Here is a 17,989-nt window from a genome sequence, read left to right as displayed (position 1 = left end):
AATTCTAGATACTCTTACTAATCAAGGTGAGTATATATAGGTGAAGAGCAAGAAGAGAACAACTGCTCTAACCTTCTCTGTATTAATGAAATTAAGGCTGAGTTGGAATTTCACCCACTGGAAAGGCTTCAAAGCTCATCACAAGGCAAAATGTGATAAAAATATTTTTCCTGACTTTTAAAACCACCAGAATCTGAGTCCTGCTGATTACTAAACAGCTGACTCACACATAATATAAGGGGATTTTTTTTTTTTTTGTGCAGCTCAGGAACTTCAGCTGGTGTAAATCAGCATATTGATGGTACCGAGTCAGTTCACACCACTCCGTTTGAAAACTTGAAACAAATTTTTCAGTGTATTTCCTTTGGGAAATGAACATTGAGGCAGAAAAGCCCAGCCAGTGATTATGAAGAGTTCCTGTCCACACCATTCATCTGCAGTCACTTTCTTGGTGAAAAGCCTTTTAGATAAAAGTAGCATTTCCATCCAAACAACCTGGACCATTTTGGATGGAAAAGAGTAAGGGCAACGGTGCAGAATAGCCGACCAAGCCTTTGTTCTACTTAAAACATTCCAATAAGTTCTCAACAGAATATGGCAACAGAACTGATCACAGGGGAAAATGCAATTAAAATACCTTCCTGCATTTTGCAGCCACAAAATCGTTGGCAAATCACTGTAATCTGGCTTTGCTGAAGTGGAGGGCATGAGTCAATGCACCAGGAAAGAGTTTCAGCTAAGTATTTTTCAAGTTAATAACCTTGCTCGGGGACAGTTCAGAGCCTTTTCTACCTTCCCTCGTAGAAATTGGGATCCACAAGTGACTTTTCTTTGTGTTCTTTGCTCCCACTGCAGTGCTGAAACCTTGAAGAGACTCAGTTCAGTGACTGTGCAAGCCAGCTCAGGTGCAGCAAACAGAAAAATTTAAGTTTCAGGTTGATAGAGATTCTGTTGCCCTTTTTTTACCTTTAGGTTTTGTTTCTTCTCTTAATATGAGACTGGTCTTGTAGATTACAAGTTGACTTTGAGCAAGAACATCAAGCAAACCCATCCAGCCTGAAGCAAGCAGAGCCTTCAGGCATGTGTTTGTGGGCTTTCTTTAGAAGGGCTCCCTAGACACATAAAGGGAGTTCCTTAGTGGTGGTTTGTATATCACCGCTGCTATCTTGTTGATAGTGTGCTTGTCTTCTATCTTCTTTGTCTGAGTCCAATTCGAACTGGAATTCAGAAAGAAGTAATAACCAGAGAGGGATTCTCATTCATTTTTTCATCTCTTTCCAAATTCCTTGCTTGCAAAGGTAGTTCCCATATTGCACCTTTGACAAAAAAAGTCTTCCACTATTGCTTGTGCCTGGACTGAGATCAGTCTTCCTTAGAATATTTATTCTTTCGCGTGTGTGTGTGTGTCTGTGTGTGTGCATTGAAGTCGAATATTAAGATTAAAAGGAGCTTTTGGTTCTTTCTCATCAAAGAGCTGAACACTCCTTGACCCCTCAGTGACCTTTTAGGTGATGCTTTGGGGGGTCTAAAAACTTTGAACAAGCAAAGGCTCAAGGCCACGAATGTTATTACCGTTAGATGCTGAGTAAGCCTTTAATTGGGTGGAGTGGAACTATTTGATAATAGATTTAATACAGTGGTGAATTGGAATAACTTTTGCAGGTAGATTTCTTTTTCTATGGGACCCATAGCAGATGTCAGGATTAACACAGACAAGTGCAAAGATTTGTTTTTTTCTGGAAATATTTATACCACATACGTATTTTATCATAAAGCTAATGAACAGGATTTTAGCAGGAAGATTACTAAGGTTGCCATCCTGCTGACATGACCATACCTTGCTGCTACAAATGTAAATTGAACTGTTACCTTCAGGAAGGTAACAAAAAAGGTTTTGTTGCATAGTGTTTGAGACAATAAACTTTGGGACAGAACTGTAATAGAGAAACGGATGCATCGAATTAAAACTTGGAAAGGAAGAAAAAAAACTCCATTGGGGTTTTCCCCCCTAAATTTTTGAAAGACACACTCTCCAGATGTAACAAAATGAATCACTAGAGACAAAAATTGGCATTATCCCTGTATTGAATCTGAGGAATGAAACACGATTAATTTAGGGTTGCTTTTTCTTTGAGAATTGCAAAGATTAGCTGATTTATGTGAGAAATTTTAAGAGATTTCCCCCCCCCCTAAGATTTCGCAGATTCCCTTGTTTCAGAATAAAAATCAAGCTTTGTGGTCTTTTTGTTGGCTTTCCTTTTCTTTTTTCCATGAAGTGTTGTTATAAATCAAAACTTCTAGAAGATATTTCAGAAATTCAGAAGTTCTTCTGTCAGTTCATCATTATAATCAGTGTAACCTTTTTGCTTCTCATTTCAGTGTGTTAGCCCATTTTATATCTCCCGAAACCAAAAAGGAAAAAACCCCTTATTTAAACTTTACCCTGTGATGTAATATCTCTTTGTTTGTACTCCAAAATTTTATAGGCCTCCCTTGCTATTGTGCCTTATTGAAAACTCATGCCTTATTTGCTGTTCATTATTATCTTTCAATATTTCTGCTTCTTAAGATTCCTCATCCTCTTCAACATTTGTTTCAAATGATTTGTTTTCTGCAAAGGTATGCACTTGCATTTTTGAAGGCAAATGGCATAGTGCTATCATCCATCAATTTTTGTAGTTCTCTTGGTCTCTCTCATGAGCTGTGTTGTCCAAGAGAGATGTTTGCAAAGTGTATTAGTTAAGGGTCTGCAGATCTCAAATGTCTGGCATGCGTGGATGATGCAAATAGGATTAAAGACAGGGAAAGGTAGGCTTGAGCTTTTGTTTACTTGTGAGATGGTAAAAGTTAATAAGCGGATGAGGCAGACAGTTCTTTTTAAACACATATGATACTCTGCTGAAGTCAATCCTAAAACACAGTGCTGCTGTATTTTTAATGCACTTGCAAAGTTTCATCTGCAAATTTCATTAATATACTCCTGTAGATCCAGGATGGCTTCTCCTCAGGAGTCTCTACTTTCTGGATCATAAAGTTGTCTTCACTATAATTTAGGAACCTCTGCGATGATGCATGTTCAGCTGTATTTGTTACTCAACAGATGTCTGGGTAGTTAAATTCCTCCATGAGCCTTTATCAGTACTTCTATTCTGGGATTCCCAACTGGTTCAAGATGTACCTCTCATAGCCAGCAGCAGCACCACTGCTGGAAGATCAATATGTACAGCTCTGGTCAGGCTGGTCCAGCACGGAGCTGGAGTGGCTGGTGGCCCTGATCACACCCAGTCTTGCTGCTCAACTTGACTCTGTAGACTCTGTAGTCAACATCTTGTTGGTTCCTGCTCAAGAAGGACCAAGTTATAGGGGCAGCTGGGGATAGGTCCCACATTCATAATTCTCGAGACCATCTGCTGCAGTAGCTGTCACTGCTCTTCCTGTGGGGCTGCTGCCTGGGTTTGTTGCTCACCCATAAATTTTGACAACACCTGCTGCTCTCGCTATTCCTTCATATATTATTTCTGCAACAGAAGCTCAGAACCAGGAGCTGCTCACACTTCATTCCAACAGCCACCTCCCTGACAACACACCGATTCCAAGGCTGCCCCTTTGAGCAGTTTGGTTTCAATAAAACAGGTGTGATAATGAGCTAACCACACTGAGGGTGAACATCTCTTCAGACCCACCCCAGGTTCTTCAGCCGTCTCAGCTACTCCTCCCACTCCCTGAGTCACCTCTTCTCTTGGAGAATCACTTGTGCCTGCCTTGGCCACTGGTTTCAAGGACTCAGCAGGATTCATTTAACCAGGAGGATCAACACCCAATAGCAGTGTGGGCAAGTTTTAGGCAAATGATGCCAGCCTGCTCTCTTCCCTCAGGCTACTTCTTTGCATTACATACTAAGGAGCTTTCCCTAGAGCTGGTCAAAGAATCAGATGATCTGATTTGCAACTGGAAGTGCTGAATCTGGATCACTATGATTCACAGAGGCATAATATTAGTTATTAATGAATATTCAGCCTACTGCTGGGTACTTGTGAAAATGCTCCCAAACCCTCAGAGTTTAAGGAATTTTAGCCAGAATGATATTCACCCAGGAATTTATGTGTTGCCATTCTGCCATCTAGAAGTATGTGCCATTCAGAGACCAGAAAAAATCCCAGCCACTTTTTGGTTTTCTGGGTAATCAGAAATGAAGAAACACGGTCAAAATAAATGGTTTATCTTGAGTAAGCTGAAAAGCAATTGTTCTCCTTCTACATTGGCCATGTAAGTATTAAATTTACAGGTGTCAGAATTGGTTTGCAAAACGTTACTTATGAAAATGAGGATTATATTTCCACCTCCCACCAAAGGCATAGCTAATCTCTGCTATAATATCAACTAGTCCCGTTCTGCACTGCAGCAACTGGCAAAGTTGCTCCTCTGGCGTGGGAGGCTTTGACTCCATTGTAGGTACCTTTTACTTTGTCTGAAACCAAAGTGATCCCATCTCCTGCTGAAAATGGGCAAGTAAGGATGGAGATGAGACAGTGTCATTTGGATGTAAGTTTTGGGATTTTTGCTCCTCTGATAATTTTTTCCCCCAGTCACTTAGATTAGGATGGGTTTCAGGACACTACTCACTGTATAAGAAGAAAATAAAGTGCAACCAAAAAGCATTGCTTTTTCCTTTTCAACAACTAAATTGATCTCCTTTGCCTACACCCCTCACCAAGAATCTGACTTCTTCTGGCTAGCTAGCAAATATAAAGTAAAACACCTGTTTACCAGACACAGAGCTATGTGTCTGCCATTGCTGATCCATCTGTGGAACATAAACATAACTTTCACCAGCTGCTTCTTTTAGCATGGGCTGGTAATGGAAGCCATTATAGAGCATATCAACAACATACTTTCCTAATAATCATGGGCCAGAGCATCACAGGGTGTAAATTGGCAGAGCCTCACAGAAGGTGATACTGATTTACACCATCAGAGGACCTCACCCCACTGTGTTTGTTTTCCTCACACTCTTCTCCTTTTAGCAGCCTTATTTTCCTAGTTTCTAGTTTCTTTCTGTTTTTTTTCCATTATATTATACTAATGAGGCAACATGCCATAAAACAATTCCTGGTCCAGGCTCAAGCGGTAATGGATAATTACCTTGGGTACATAGAGCCTCAATATTAATGACTCTAAGAAAACCTCTGAAGATTCAGAGGTGTTATACTGCAAAGACTCCAACTGGATTTGGGCCAAATGCCCCATTCGTATAAACACGCTCAACTCTATCGACTTCAGGAGAATTATGCCTGCTTTTGTTTGTGCAAATGTGCTCTAGGTGATTCACAAAATCATGCCCAACCACGTCCACAGTCTTTAGATTTAAATAGAGCTTGAAATCTCACGGTGCAAACAGCAGATTCTTTTTTGTCTTGCATGAAAGTGAGTGTGTTACGACTATGATTAAACTGCTGAGAGATCCCCTTATCTCTCAGGCTACTCCAGGAAGCAGTAATGAGGCTCTGCTCTTGACAAACATCAACATACCTCTTTCCTTGTGTCACATCAGCTAGGTAGGTCAGGATCTTGATGGTGACCCAAGACAACATTCGTCCTATGATCAGGTGTTTTGTCTTCCCTGCAGTGTAATGGGCAGAAAGGCCACAGGACTTTTTGACTCTTTGTTTTCCAGTCAGAAGACAACCTGAAACTAAGAAGTGAAATTCTATTAGTACCTGAAGCTCTCAAATGGGAGAAATTTGTACAGTTTTAGAGATGTCAAATTTGGGGAGGCCCATCCTGTTGAGTTCAGCCCAAAAATGGTAGCAGTCCCTGAGATTTATCCATCAGAATTTGCTTTCCTCCTAGTAATGTCCTCCTAGTAACATAGACTGAAGAATGCTTTCCAGGAATTGCAAAAATCAATGCTTACCTCTAATATATTCCCACTTAAAGTGTGCAACCTTGTTTAAAATGCACTTCTAAAGCATATATTTTCACGTATCGTTATGTCTAAATGCATGATAACCAGGTTGAAAATCAAATTATCTGCGTTAAGGTGACTATTACAATGTGACTACTACCTGCTGTGTCACAGATGAATCTTGTAAACACAATCAAATCTCTTTCCTTCTCTCCCTCTCGCACACAGAGAGAGACACATGCACGCCCTTGCACAAGGAAAGAGATTCTTCACCTTCTGCCATCGTATTGTCACAGCAGCTCATGTTTATTGTGAATGACATCTTCAGCTACAGCTCAGCATGAGCTCTGGTATGCTGGAGCTGAACATCCTACCAGGAAAATCAGCAGTGACATTAAAGTTGTTTCATGAATAATGAAAAAATAAATATCACATTTACTGTAGGTACACAAAATGCTTTGTTTAACTAAAAGCATTTGCAGAGAAATTCCAGGTCTCTGCGGACAGGTACTATTTTATTAACTGTGGGTAGAGAACTTATTTAGATGGAGCTGTTTTCATTATATTGTTAATTTTCTCAATTATACAAATGAGAGAACATGTGATCAGTACTATTAGCAGGATACAGACTTCTCTTTAGAACACTCTAAACTCTCAGAAAAATCATGAAACAGCAAATCCTCAATGCTGGCAGCTGGTGAGTCTTTCAGGCACTTACATTCTGTATAAGGAGTTTTACATGCGTCTCCCAAGTCTTTGTGCAACAACAGTTTTAATCATTTATGGGGGCAAAAAGGCTTCGGAGACAGTAATGTAATTATATAACTGTATAATGCAAAAGAGAATTCAATTGTCTCAATGCCATACAAGGCAAGCTTATTCCCGGATCCCAGCAAAAGACACTCAAAACACGACTGCGCTGTGTCCGGAGTTTTGCTGGCTTGCACCAGTGTGTGCTCTTGCCAGCCCTCAGAAGTTCATAATCAGAAATTTCAGGGAGAAAGCCTGAAAGCCTACTTTGAATTATGGGGTTACGGTGACCAGATTTTTATATAGAAGTTATTTGCAGTGGAAATGCTATATTTTGTCCTATTAAGGACCCAGCAAGCACACTTCTTTACATAGCAATAATGTGTCAGGCACAAGGGAAATCTTTCAGTGATTTCAGGCTTTTTGCTAGACTGAAACTTGTGATCCTAAGATGCAACAGCTTTTAATGAAACACAAATATACTTGCTTCCAGAAAGGGAAAAGAGTCTCACTACTATCCCTTAAAAAAAAAAAAGGGGGGGGCTGTCATTCCCCATTCTTTGGAATGTTTATCCATATTCATAGCAAGAACCCTGAGAAATGTTCCCAAGTGCCAAAAAATATGAAAACTAATACCAAACACATTGACAATATCTTACTAACTATTGCTTATGAACTTACCAGCATGGAAATACTTATTCTCAGTACAAGTTTCTGAATGGCAATATGGAAATCATAAATAATCAGCCTCATAAGTAGTGCAACTTTAAGTACAGGCTTAAAATTAGTGATTTAAAAGACTCATTTTCTCTCTCAAGGGGAGTGAACAGATTTGGGTTTTACCTTTTACTGAAGCAGGGAAAGGTAACAAGTGAAAGGCACAAAAATGGTGTCTTTTCTATAACTAGGTCTTCCATTTTTTATAGAGAGTAATATACTTTATGACTTCTTTCTTGTGAGTTCAAGCCGCCTGTCTTTCCTACTCGTAGAGAAATGCTCATTTCCTGTTTAAAAAACACACATGTATTTACTCTTATTCATTTAACAACATTCTAAATGGCAGTAACAAGAAACAGTAAACAGAAAATAATCCACCTTATTAGTACCTCTACAAAAAGCCCCTACTCATTCTTACTCTTTCCCTTTAAGCAAGACAGGAAATTAAGAGCATTTTATTTTTCTTTTTGCCCTGTGCCAATGCTTGCAGCAAAAAAAAAAAAAAAAAAAAAAGGAGATAAGTCTAAGGTGTGTTATCTCTTTAGGCTTCCACTACTGACAGGTGGGCTTAGGCAGGTGGTTTAGAGCTCCTCCTTACCAGCTGCAAGGACAAATCATGAGAGAGAGCCAACATCTAGGTCTGACATGCAGGAAGAAGTGCATCAGGTATCCCCTGACACACAGGGCAAAAGAGTTAAAAATAAGCAAATGTATTAGCAAGTAAACCCCATTTATTAATGGGGAATGTGTCAGTCAATAGCAATGCAAGCTGTATTTCTATCTATTATACAAGAAAGGTAAAAGTATTCTAGTAGGTCACTTAGTTACTTCAACCAGATGGAATCCAAAATGTTCAGAAAATTAAAAATCCATTTATTCCTCCAAAGTTGCATTCCATCTGTTTTCAGACATTTATGGAATCTTTTTGCATACAGGATATGGCAACCACTGGTGCCTTGGAAATATTTCTCCCTCGTGCATCTCACGGAAAGCCAGGATGGATATAGACAGCACTGAAGTAAGCTCTTTTATTCAGGTGCTCTTATTTCTCTTTAAATCTAGGAAACCATAGTTTTGTTTTAAATAGAGGAATCATAAAATCCAGTGTATTATTGTCTGCAAAAATGCAACAGGAACCTTTAATCTTAAAAAAAAAAAAAAACCAAACAAAACAAATAAGGCTGTTCTCTGTTCCATCCACCTTGAAAATTTTAACTTTCTTGCCAGTCTGTTTCTCATTTTCAGCTTGTGGAGACAATAAGAATGATTCAGATGCTATGAAGGAATGCAGCCTGGCATGTAGTGATCTCCACCCTGAAGATAAAAGTGACAAAATTACCCCAGGAGTTATGAGCTCTAGTCTTCATCAATCATTTTTCAAGATATATTTTATTTCATTCAACGACACATTGTGCATAGATCTAACTGGGGTATGGTCCCCTTCCTCCTATCCTTGTTCTCAGCATCTTCAGCTTCACCAGATGCAAGGATATCATCTGGCATGCAGGCCAGGCCAAATTTTCTGTATATGACACAAACATCCACATTTCCTCTATTTCCTTAGGACCTTCTTTCCTTCACAGTTAGTGGCTCATACAGTGGCTGACCATCAACATTCCTGCTTGGTGCAGAGAGGATTTTATCCCCCAGTGAAGCTCACCCATAGGATGTGCAGGCTGTATCTCTTATTGTCAGCCAGTCGTATTCCCACTTCTCTCCTGATTATCCACATCTCATGTTAAATCACTCCCATCTTCTGTGTTGGAAGGAGCCAGCTGCATCCCCCTGAGCTGAAGTTCATTCAGCAGGTAACTCTGCCCCAGGACTGTTTCTTATAGGTCAAAACCACACCAGGTTTGGCGACCTTAGAGAGCCCTCCCGTGCTACATCAGCAGAACTTTGCACCATAAATACCCTTCATGATCTTATGCCAAGGCCCAGAGTACTTCAGGCTACTGTGAATGGGGGAAAGGATCATGTCTTCCATTATCTACATCAGCATTTTGTTCACCTACCGAAATCATCATTGGCAGGTGACTGTCACATGGAAAGATAAAGCACTCAGAAATCCCAAGGCAGCAGATCAAAGAGCAGAGAACTGGCTTTTAAAAAAAAATACTGAAAAAGTAAATCACAAGTGGTGGATTATTCGTTTCAGTCTTAGTGTTTCATTTTGAATGTCAGGTCACGTCTCCACATTTTCTTCTGCAATCCAAGGGCGAGGAAAAAAAAAAAAAAAGAAGTAAATATTCATACTTAGACTCATGCTGTCCAAAGCTGACGCTTAAAAAAACCCAAAAATAAACAGCCACACAAATTCAGTGAGAGTATTGCAGTATTTTACTGCAAACTGGTATGAATGACATCAAGTTCTGATATAACAAGCCTGTATTTTCAGCACTCCAGATTTGAAATCCACCAGGTTTTACTTTAGTGTTGAGGACCACATGCTAAAAGCCCATATTCAATCAGCAGCAGAATGAGAGAGTAGATTTCCTCCTTTTTTGGACAAATATTCTCCTTCAGGCAGTGGGAAAGCTGACAGTGAGCAAGTGTGCTGCCCAAGATGGACAAAACACAAGTGGCAAAACAGCCGAACCTGAGAAAACCTAAGTGGTGCAGGAAGGGCTGTGAGGAACATCCTGAGAGTGAATCCACCCACAAGGCAGGTACACATCTCCCTGGTGTCAGCTTCTATCAACACAAAAATAAATTACCTCTCTTTCAAGAGTTCAAATTTATTAAAGGTTTACTTTGATTACACAGAGGGACTTGGACCCACACCTCCTTATCAGCTAAAGCACATGCCCTGCTTCTCTTTAGTTTTACCCATCCCCTGCTAAGTTTAGAAGAAAAGGCAACAGCTGTGGCTACTGACAGAGCAAGGTTGGCAGCTGCAAAACGGAGATGCCACATTTCAGTATATAATTTTCTTTCCACAGTGTCTCTCCTAACTTTCCTCTTTAAGAGGCACTTAAAAATCCATGTGTCTGACTCAATTATTGTTATTGTAGCTATGGAACAGAATGTGATGCTGATGAGGTCCTACCTGTCTAGTTAACTTCCCTTTCTGGATGCTTTCTTTCTTTGATTCATCATTGCTTGTGACACATGTATTGTCTAAACTATGTTCAAGAACAAGTCTGTAATACACTCAATGGAAGAAGGTGAAAAAAATCAGAAAAAGGTGTATCAGTTGCAAGCATGAATTTATGTGCTAACTTTAAACATTCTGTTTCTGAGAAATATCTTACATAGAAAACATAGTTTCACTGCAAATTAAGTATAACATTTGCAGTAAAATTAAGGATAAAATTTATTTTGCTTCCTTTGATTAGGAGAGCACCGACATTGCAGAAATGCTTTGTCTTTATGAACTCATCTCGAGATTCTGCGTTCCTTCAGCATTCAGTACATTATCAAATCGTATCTGAAGCACTGCCCCAGAGGGCAAGAACCCAAATTTAAAGTCATCATCATTCTGTGTATTTTCTGCTCAGTTGAAGGTTTTATGATACAGGCTGAATGTCTTTTCAGGACAATCCTAAAAATAAGCTAATGCAGTGGGGACTGGATTTATTGGATATGTACACTCACCTTCAGTTGATGTTCTCCCTAGGTCAGTTCTCATGTGATTGGCAAGGGATCGTGACAGCTTGTATCTTCCTATGAGAAACCTGTGTAGACACTGGTAATTAGAACTGCCACTCAGTCCTCCCTGACAACAGCTACTGCAGTGGCTCTGGGCCTCTGAACTAGCTACTGCCTCTGGAAAATCCTGTTTCCCAGTGTTTTCTCCTCCATAGGCACATGCCTAATTGCATGTAAACATTCTGTAATTTATTACGTGACACAAAAACATTGGTACCTTCAAGCTGAAAATACAACGGTTGATAAATACTGAAAAAACTACGATTCTAAAGTGTCACTTACAATATAGCTCTCTAACTGCCTCCCCTGACTGGTTGCTGAACTAAAGATACTTCCTCAGTAATGGAAAATCTGAGAGGGGTCTCAGTCTGCTTTTTAAGGAACCTAATTCTTAGTCAAAGTTATGAGTGTTGTAGGCTTGTAAGTCAGCACAGCTCTGGAAAAAAAATACTGCATTTCAGTTTGAAAATACCAGTGCATTGCATTTTTGCTGTACTATTCTACCTCAATCAGCACAAAAAAAAAGAAAAGCTCTATTACCTATTAGTATATTTTTACCCATAATTGATTTATTCACAAACTGTTAATGACTGCAACTAACAAGGAAAATAAAATAATTTAAAAAAAAAGCAATGCAACAGGAAAATGAACACGAAACATTTCCAGTTCACAGCTGCATTTGCAAGAGACTATGGCTAAGGGAAGATATTTAGAAATACTTGCGAATTAAAATGAGGCTGAAATATTTCCTTATAGTAGGATATCTACAGAATGAAAGCTGGATTCTGCTCTCAGCTTTGCTGCAATTTGGAGGTATGATTTCAGATACAGCTTCCTTGCCTGCGAAATGGGGCTGACAATAGAGCTGTAGTTTCCATGCACAGTGCCCAGTTATTTAGACCTCGTCATGTTAAATAGCATCTTTTTATCCCGCAGGAGGGAAAAAAAGATCCAGATTGAGGCAGTCAGGAACTGTTGAGACTCAGAGCTGAAAAGACAGCGAAATCTAATCTCCAGACCATGGAAATCAGTGGAAATTGACTTCAAAACACTGTTGATTTCAGTGGTTTTGGGATCAAGGAGAACAAACTTACCAGACAAAGACAAGTCTCTTTTTCAGAGCAACACTTGAGTTCTTGATAGGAGAAGCCTGTCAGACAGCAGCAGACTGTACCTTTGGGACAGACCTGTACTGAAGGGCTGTATATAGTTTTAGGGAATCCAGGGGCACGTCAGGGAAGGAGTTCTTCTGCTCTTCCCACAGCTTCTTCAAGACAACAAAGAGGATGTTCTGGCTTACCCCTACGGTTGAGCAGAAAGTGTTTGGCACCAGACCAGGTGTGCAGAGCCCCAAAGAGCAAGGAAGCCAGGCTGTGTGGGGTGAGTTAGGCACAGGGACCTGCTTCTACCTCCTATCCCTTCCCACTCCATTAGCATCCAGCCTGTCAGCTATGGGAATTTCAAACATGTGCAGAATCACATCCAGAGCACGGAGTGTGCCAGACCTTGAAGGCATTGCAACCACTGTAATGCTATTTTTCCAGCCCAAGGAGATCATGGCACAGTGTATTAAGCATCTTGATAAAGTTTTATGCAAACACTCTTTAAAAACCAACACAGAAATGGTATTTTTAGACAGATAACTACAAAGGTACTCCCATACGTGTGCTTCAAAATTAATCCAGTAGTGCAGTCAGGCAATGGGTCAGAAATTACTTAATGAATAGTACCATTTCCTTTTTAGACTTCTATTATAGAATGGTATTTGGGTAACACTTTGGCACAGTGCACAGGGAAGTAAGTGTGGAGCTCTAACCCTGTTCATGGGCTTTTCCCCTCAAAGCATCTGCCCACCACTAACACATCACACCCTTCACACCCTTCATTGTTAAACTATCTGTTCCCTGCATTTAAAAATCCCACTAAATTGAGCACCAAACCTGCAGAATCCTACTCCATCGACTGCACACAGTTTTCAGAGGATGCAAAACGCTATGTGTTGGTAGTGCCAAGCTTATCCAAGATAACCCACATCCTTTTTCTCAGAGATGGCAGGGGAGAACAATGTTCAGCTGTAAGTAACAAAGTACACACTGGTAATCTGTGGAAAAATCCATTTTAGAAATGTAATAGAAAGTGATCTGCAATCCCAGGCAAGACAGGCAGAAGACGAAATCTAAAGGAAATCACATTTTAAGCACTGAAGTAAAGTTATGGCAGCCAAGTAATTAGAACTCTGCTCTTTTAGACAGCATGTAGTATCATTGTGCTTAAGAGCTCATGGTGTCCATAGTATTTAATTTTTAAAAAAATAAGCTTTTTTTTATTCCTCTCTGCCTCCACTCTTCACTACTGCGTACTAATCTCTATACTAGTTTTCCATGTACTAGCAGAACAGGTACCTTCTGAGAAAAATATTCTGGATTATTAATGGTTGCAAGTTTTTGTTGTTGTTTGTTTGTTTATGTAACTGTTAAGTTATTAACAGAGGCATTGAAAATTCCCTTTCAGAAAAATTTTTAAACTGTTTCTTATCAGAGCTGTTCCTGTCTGCCACTTATTCCAGGGACCACTCTGTCCCAGCTCTAGCCTTCCCTGCTCCCTGTTCACATGGTAAAGGAACAGAAGTAAGTGTGTGTCCAAGGGGTACTAGTAGTCAATGCCTAGTTGCATCTGAGCCCATTTCAGTTCATGTTTGTGTCTGGAAGTCTCACTAACTTCGAGAAGTACCTCATTTCCACAGCACCTTTTCTAGCAGGAGAAGGTCAAAACCATTCTGAAGGTCTACAGGGCCCAAAGGATGATCCAGCTGGTACCCTGGGAATGTTCTTAGTTTACATAACATACAAAGACAGCTAGAAAATCATTCTCGCTGAACCTGACTAAAAATGCGTGTGCAACATCATTAATGGTTTCTATTTCCTCTAACTGAAAGGCAATTTAATAAATCATCCTTTGCCATAGTGCCACTAATTGCAATGGGTTGTGAAAAAAAAAAATCCCAAATGATTTTTTTAGAAAAGTCACACATCCTGAAGGTACACTGCTGGCAAGCCCTCGAGTGTTTATATTACAAGCCAAGCAATTTAAATAATCCCCAAGTTCATTACGTTCAGCTAGATGCTCAGGAAAGGTCCTCTCTTCCACTGGTTTCCAAGAATAAACCAACACATAGAGCATCCTATTTTTCACAACTGGTAGGTTTTGTGTGGCTGGGACTGAACTACAGTAGCAGGATTTTTAACAACTGCGGAAAAGACTATAAAACTTTCTGCCCCTTATTAACTACTGTGTGACTATTAGGTTTATGGGCAATGTTAACTTTGCAGCATAAGAACAAAAACATTGTAAACGGTCTCCAAAATGTTGGAAGCAATTTTCCCCAAGAGAGGCAGGGGGCCCTTCCAATCCCAGTAAGGTATGGAAAGGGTCATGTGGCACACATGTAAAACTAGATTAGACTCTCTGTTGCTAAGTAATTAAACCTAATTGTAAACCTGGGCAAGTGCTGAATTTAAAACTGAGCTCCCTGTTCAGAGTTCCAAAATCTCTACTGAAAATCCACGGAAAATGAAAACTGCCTCTTTAAAAGAAATCAGCTTGCAGCTCCCCAGAACGGAGCCCCTGGGCAAGTGGTTCAAAATATGATTTTTATAAACAAATCTGACATAGCAAACTTAATGCAAAACCCTATGCATATAACATCACTTATGTGTGCAACTCATTTAAATTATAGCTGTAGAGAGAAGGAAATAAAACTGGCATATTAACCTTTGGCACAACAGTGCTCACATACTAGCGATGTTCAGCAGCAGATGATATTATTGTGACTCCCACTAGTATTGTCATAGTGAAGGGTCTGTCAGAATTCATGTTTGAAACCTCCACAGTCAGAGTTTATTAATGCAGCCATGAGCATCCATTCCAGACCTATGCTGGCATGTACAGTCTTAGGAGCAGAATTTTTTTTTTTTGCTGCAACTTCTCTTTCCCCCATCACTGTTGTATTTAAAGTCACTGAACGCAAAAATAAAATCAAACAGAAATTCATGAAATACATTTCCGAAATACATTTCCGAATCACCATCATATTTAAAAAGACTGAATGCAAAAATAAAATAAGAAAAATGCAAAAATAAAATTCATAAATTAATGAAATATAGCTTTCCACATCTTATTGCCATAAACTCACTGGATTCCTTGCTTTCCCAGTGTTCTTTGTAAAGAATAGTTTGCTAATTCTTCCTCAAGAGGAAGAACCCTTTCCAGCATTTCAAAAGGACAAGCTACATGCATAAGCAATATGGGCTTAAAAACAACTTAGAAATTAAATTTAAAACACTCTCAAATTTTTTTGTTAAATGCTCCACAGTATTGTATGCATTCCTATATAATTAACAAAAGCATCATGCAAAATAAACCTTCCTTGTTAAAATATGTCTTACTGTGATTAGCTCTGGCAACGACACTCAGGCCTTGATGTAAGTTCTTGGCCTGTCTGTGTTCTAAAACATTTTGGTCAAAAGTTTCAGACATCAGACTTATTCAACAGCTTGAGGTGTCCTTTGATTTGGTTTCTTCATGCATCTGGAAAACAAAAAAAGGTTTGTTACAATGAAGGTCATGAAGCTTGCCTATGGGTAAGGCTGTTCTCACCTGGAGAACAGTCATCCTTCAGAGTGGTGGCAAATGGATACACAACCCAGCACAGGTCCAGGGGAGAACACTTTGTGGCTCCTTATTTCAGAGAGTGACTCATAAAAGCAAAGCATAAAGCCAAAAATATCAGCAGTAAATGAAGTTGACATTAAGTGAACCAATCCTGAGAGATAGTAAGTATGACAGAGGGATGAGTTTTGAGTTCCCATTGCACTTCCCTTGCCCACACAACAGAAGTGAAACAAGTGCAGACCTGGTGCTGAACTGCAGAATTCAATGGTTGAAATAATCATCTGGTTACTGGCAATGCCAATAGATTTGAGAAAAGTTATTTTATCAAAATATCAGAAGGCTGCAGCAAGACACATTTATATTGTATCTAAATGACATCTAGATAGTTTTAAGCAATTGTCACCTTCTCTATTTTGTGGAAGAATCCTGAGAGCCACCCCTATTTCCCTGGATTGCTTTTACCAGTAGTCCTTTGAACCAAGCTGTGACATGTGCTGAGCCAAGGAGTACACGATGCAGTTTTAGTATTGCGGGATTAAGAATGTGTTGACTTTTCTATCCTTACTTTCTTTGCTAAAACTAGGACAAAACAGGACTACAGATGCTGCTCTACAAGCTGTACTAGCACAAGGCCAAAGATCAATGCCTGTGAAGCCGAAGGAAAAAAAAAAGACAGATTCCAAATACCAAAAATAAACTGCGAAGAAACTTAATCCTCAAAAGGTCAGAGGTACATCTGAAAGGCCCAGGCCATGCCTTTGTATCAGAATGTTACAACATTAGCCCTAATGACTTAATAGTTTTGCCCTTGAATTGTGTCAACAGGAACCTATCTTATTACATGGTAAATTAGTTGCTTCCAGCCTACTCCAGACTCTCAGATGATGGGAAGACAGAGCTACTTCTAGCAAAGTTAGAACCTAGATTAGAACCTCTTTAGTACCCAAACAGTGTTGCTAAGCATTATTTAGTAGCATTTAAATTTTTGGACATGTGTTTGCATAAATGAAGGCTGGAAACAGCATGGGGAAGAAGCTCCTACGTTTGGCATTCGGGAGCCAAAATTCAAAGGAAGGCATTTCTTTTGCATGCTGTTGTGCAGTGTCATCAAAGGTCATTGTCTGCTGCAGATACCAGGGGATAATGACCAAGGGTCAGGCCTAATGATGGCAGGCTCTAGGTAACAGAGGATGCTTTCTTATGCTCCTTATCTTCTCTCAGAGATGTTTGCATCCTTTACAGGCCTTCCTCACATCCACGCGTAAAACCAAGTTCCAAGCCTGGCACAGCACGAAACCACCATATGCCCAAGATGCATCAGCACTCAACCATTCATAGCCTCTCCTCGCATAAAACAAAGGAAAACAGTAGTTTCTAAAAGTTACTGTTACCAGGCAATTGTCTCCTTGTATTTAAATTGGAAAATTCCATATTTTTCGACTTATCTGGAAGTCTTTGCTTCACATCTGTCTTAAAAACCTGTCTCCTGTCAGCTAAACAAAGGGTTACTTTTCACAATAAATACACAAGAAAGGAGAGGCATGCTTATACCATTCTGTAAGTCTTCTTTAAGGAGTTTTGCAGGCAAGTAAGATGCAGCTCCAGACACTAGACTTTTAAATCATTTAAAGCTGACATAAGCTGATCCTAGGCACGGTTTATAACCATGTTTTAACTTTTCAGCTCTGACAATTACAAACTGTTTGTATTAGCTCCACAAGTACTCCTATTCAGCAGTATTGTCAAAGCCCATTCATCCCAGTCTCAAAACAGCACACCAATCCTTTGCTTTGCCAGTCTCCATCCATAACCTTCATCTAGCTGTTACTAACCACGCAGGGAAGGGCAGGAGAGATCTACGGCCTGCAAAGGAAAAAACCTTCATCTGCAATCTGTGGTAGCTGCAGTTTCCCCGTGTTTCAATGTGGTTTTCAGGCCATCTCAGCTTGACAGGAAGAAGCCTGGCATCCTCTAAGCATGTTGCACTTCTAACCTTTGAGGATGTTCAAAAGGAAAGAAAAGAAATAATAAATGAAGGGTCTTAGCCATTTTGCATGAAGTTGCATGAAAAGTCTTGGGGCCTAACTTGACTGGAACTGTTTTAAGTACTCCTCTACTACAGCAGCGGTGTGTCATATCAAAGGCTTTGTTTGGCATCTATCCACAGTTATAAATAAAAAACATATTTATCTTTGGTCATGCATATAATTTAAAAGTCGGACAGAAGAAAACTTTTTTCTCCTTTTAAATCTGTAGCAAGCTCAAGATAAGTTCTTATAAATTATTTCTCTTAAA

General features: G+C 39.6%; 1 long non-coding RNA gene across 1 annotated transcript; it reads right to left on the bottom strand.

The window, feature by feature from the left end:
- Positions 1–5,646: 5,646 nt before the first annotated feature.
- On the bottom strand, positions 5,647–9,566 carry LOC114004018. Its single transcript, XR_003546432.2, has 3 exons — positions 9,388–9,566; positions 7,499–7,659; positions 5,647–5,692 (listed from the first exon to the last, which is right to left on the bottom strand). It is a non-coding gene; the product is annotated as an uncharacterized LOC114004018 (long non-coding RNA).
- Positions 9,567–17,989: the final 8,423 nt, after the last annotated feature.

Source organism: Pipra filicauda, unplaced genomic scaffold (genome assembly GCF_003945595.2).
Source record: "Pipra filicauda isolate LSUMZ 115617 unplaced genomic scaffold, ASM394559v2 scaffold109_size3271384_pilon, whole genome shotgun sequence".
NCBI lineage: Eukaryota > Metazoa > Chordata > Aves > Passeriformes > Pipridae > Pipra > Pipra filicauda.
This window is presented reverse-complemented; position numbering and strand designations above follow the sequence as displayed.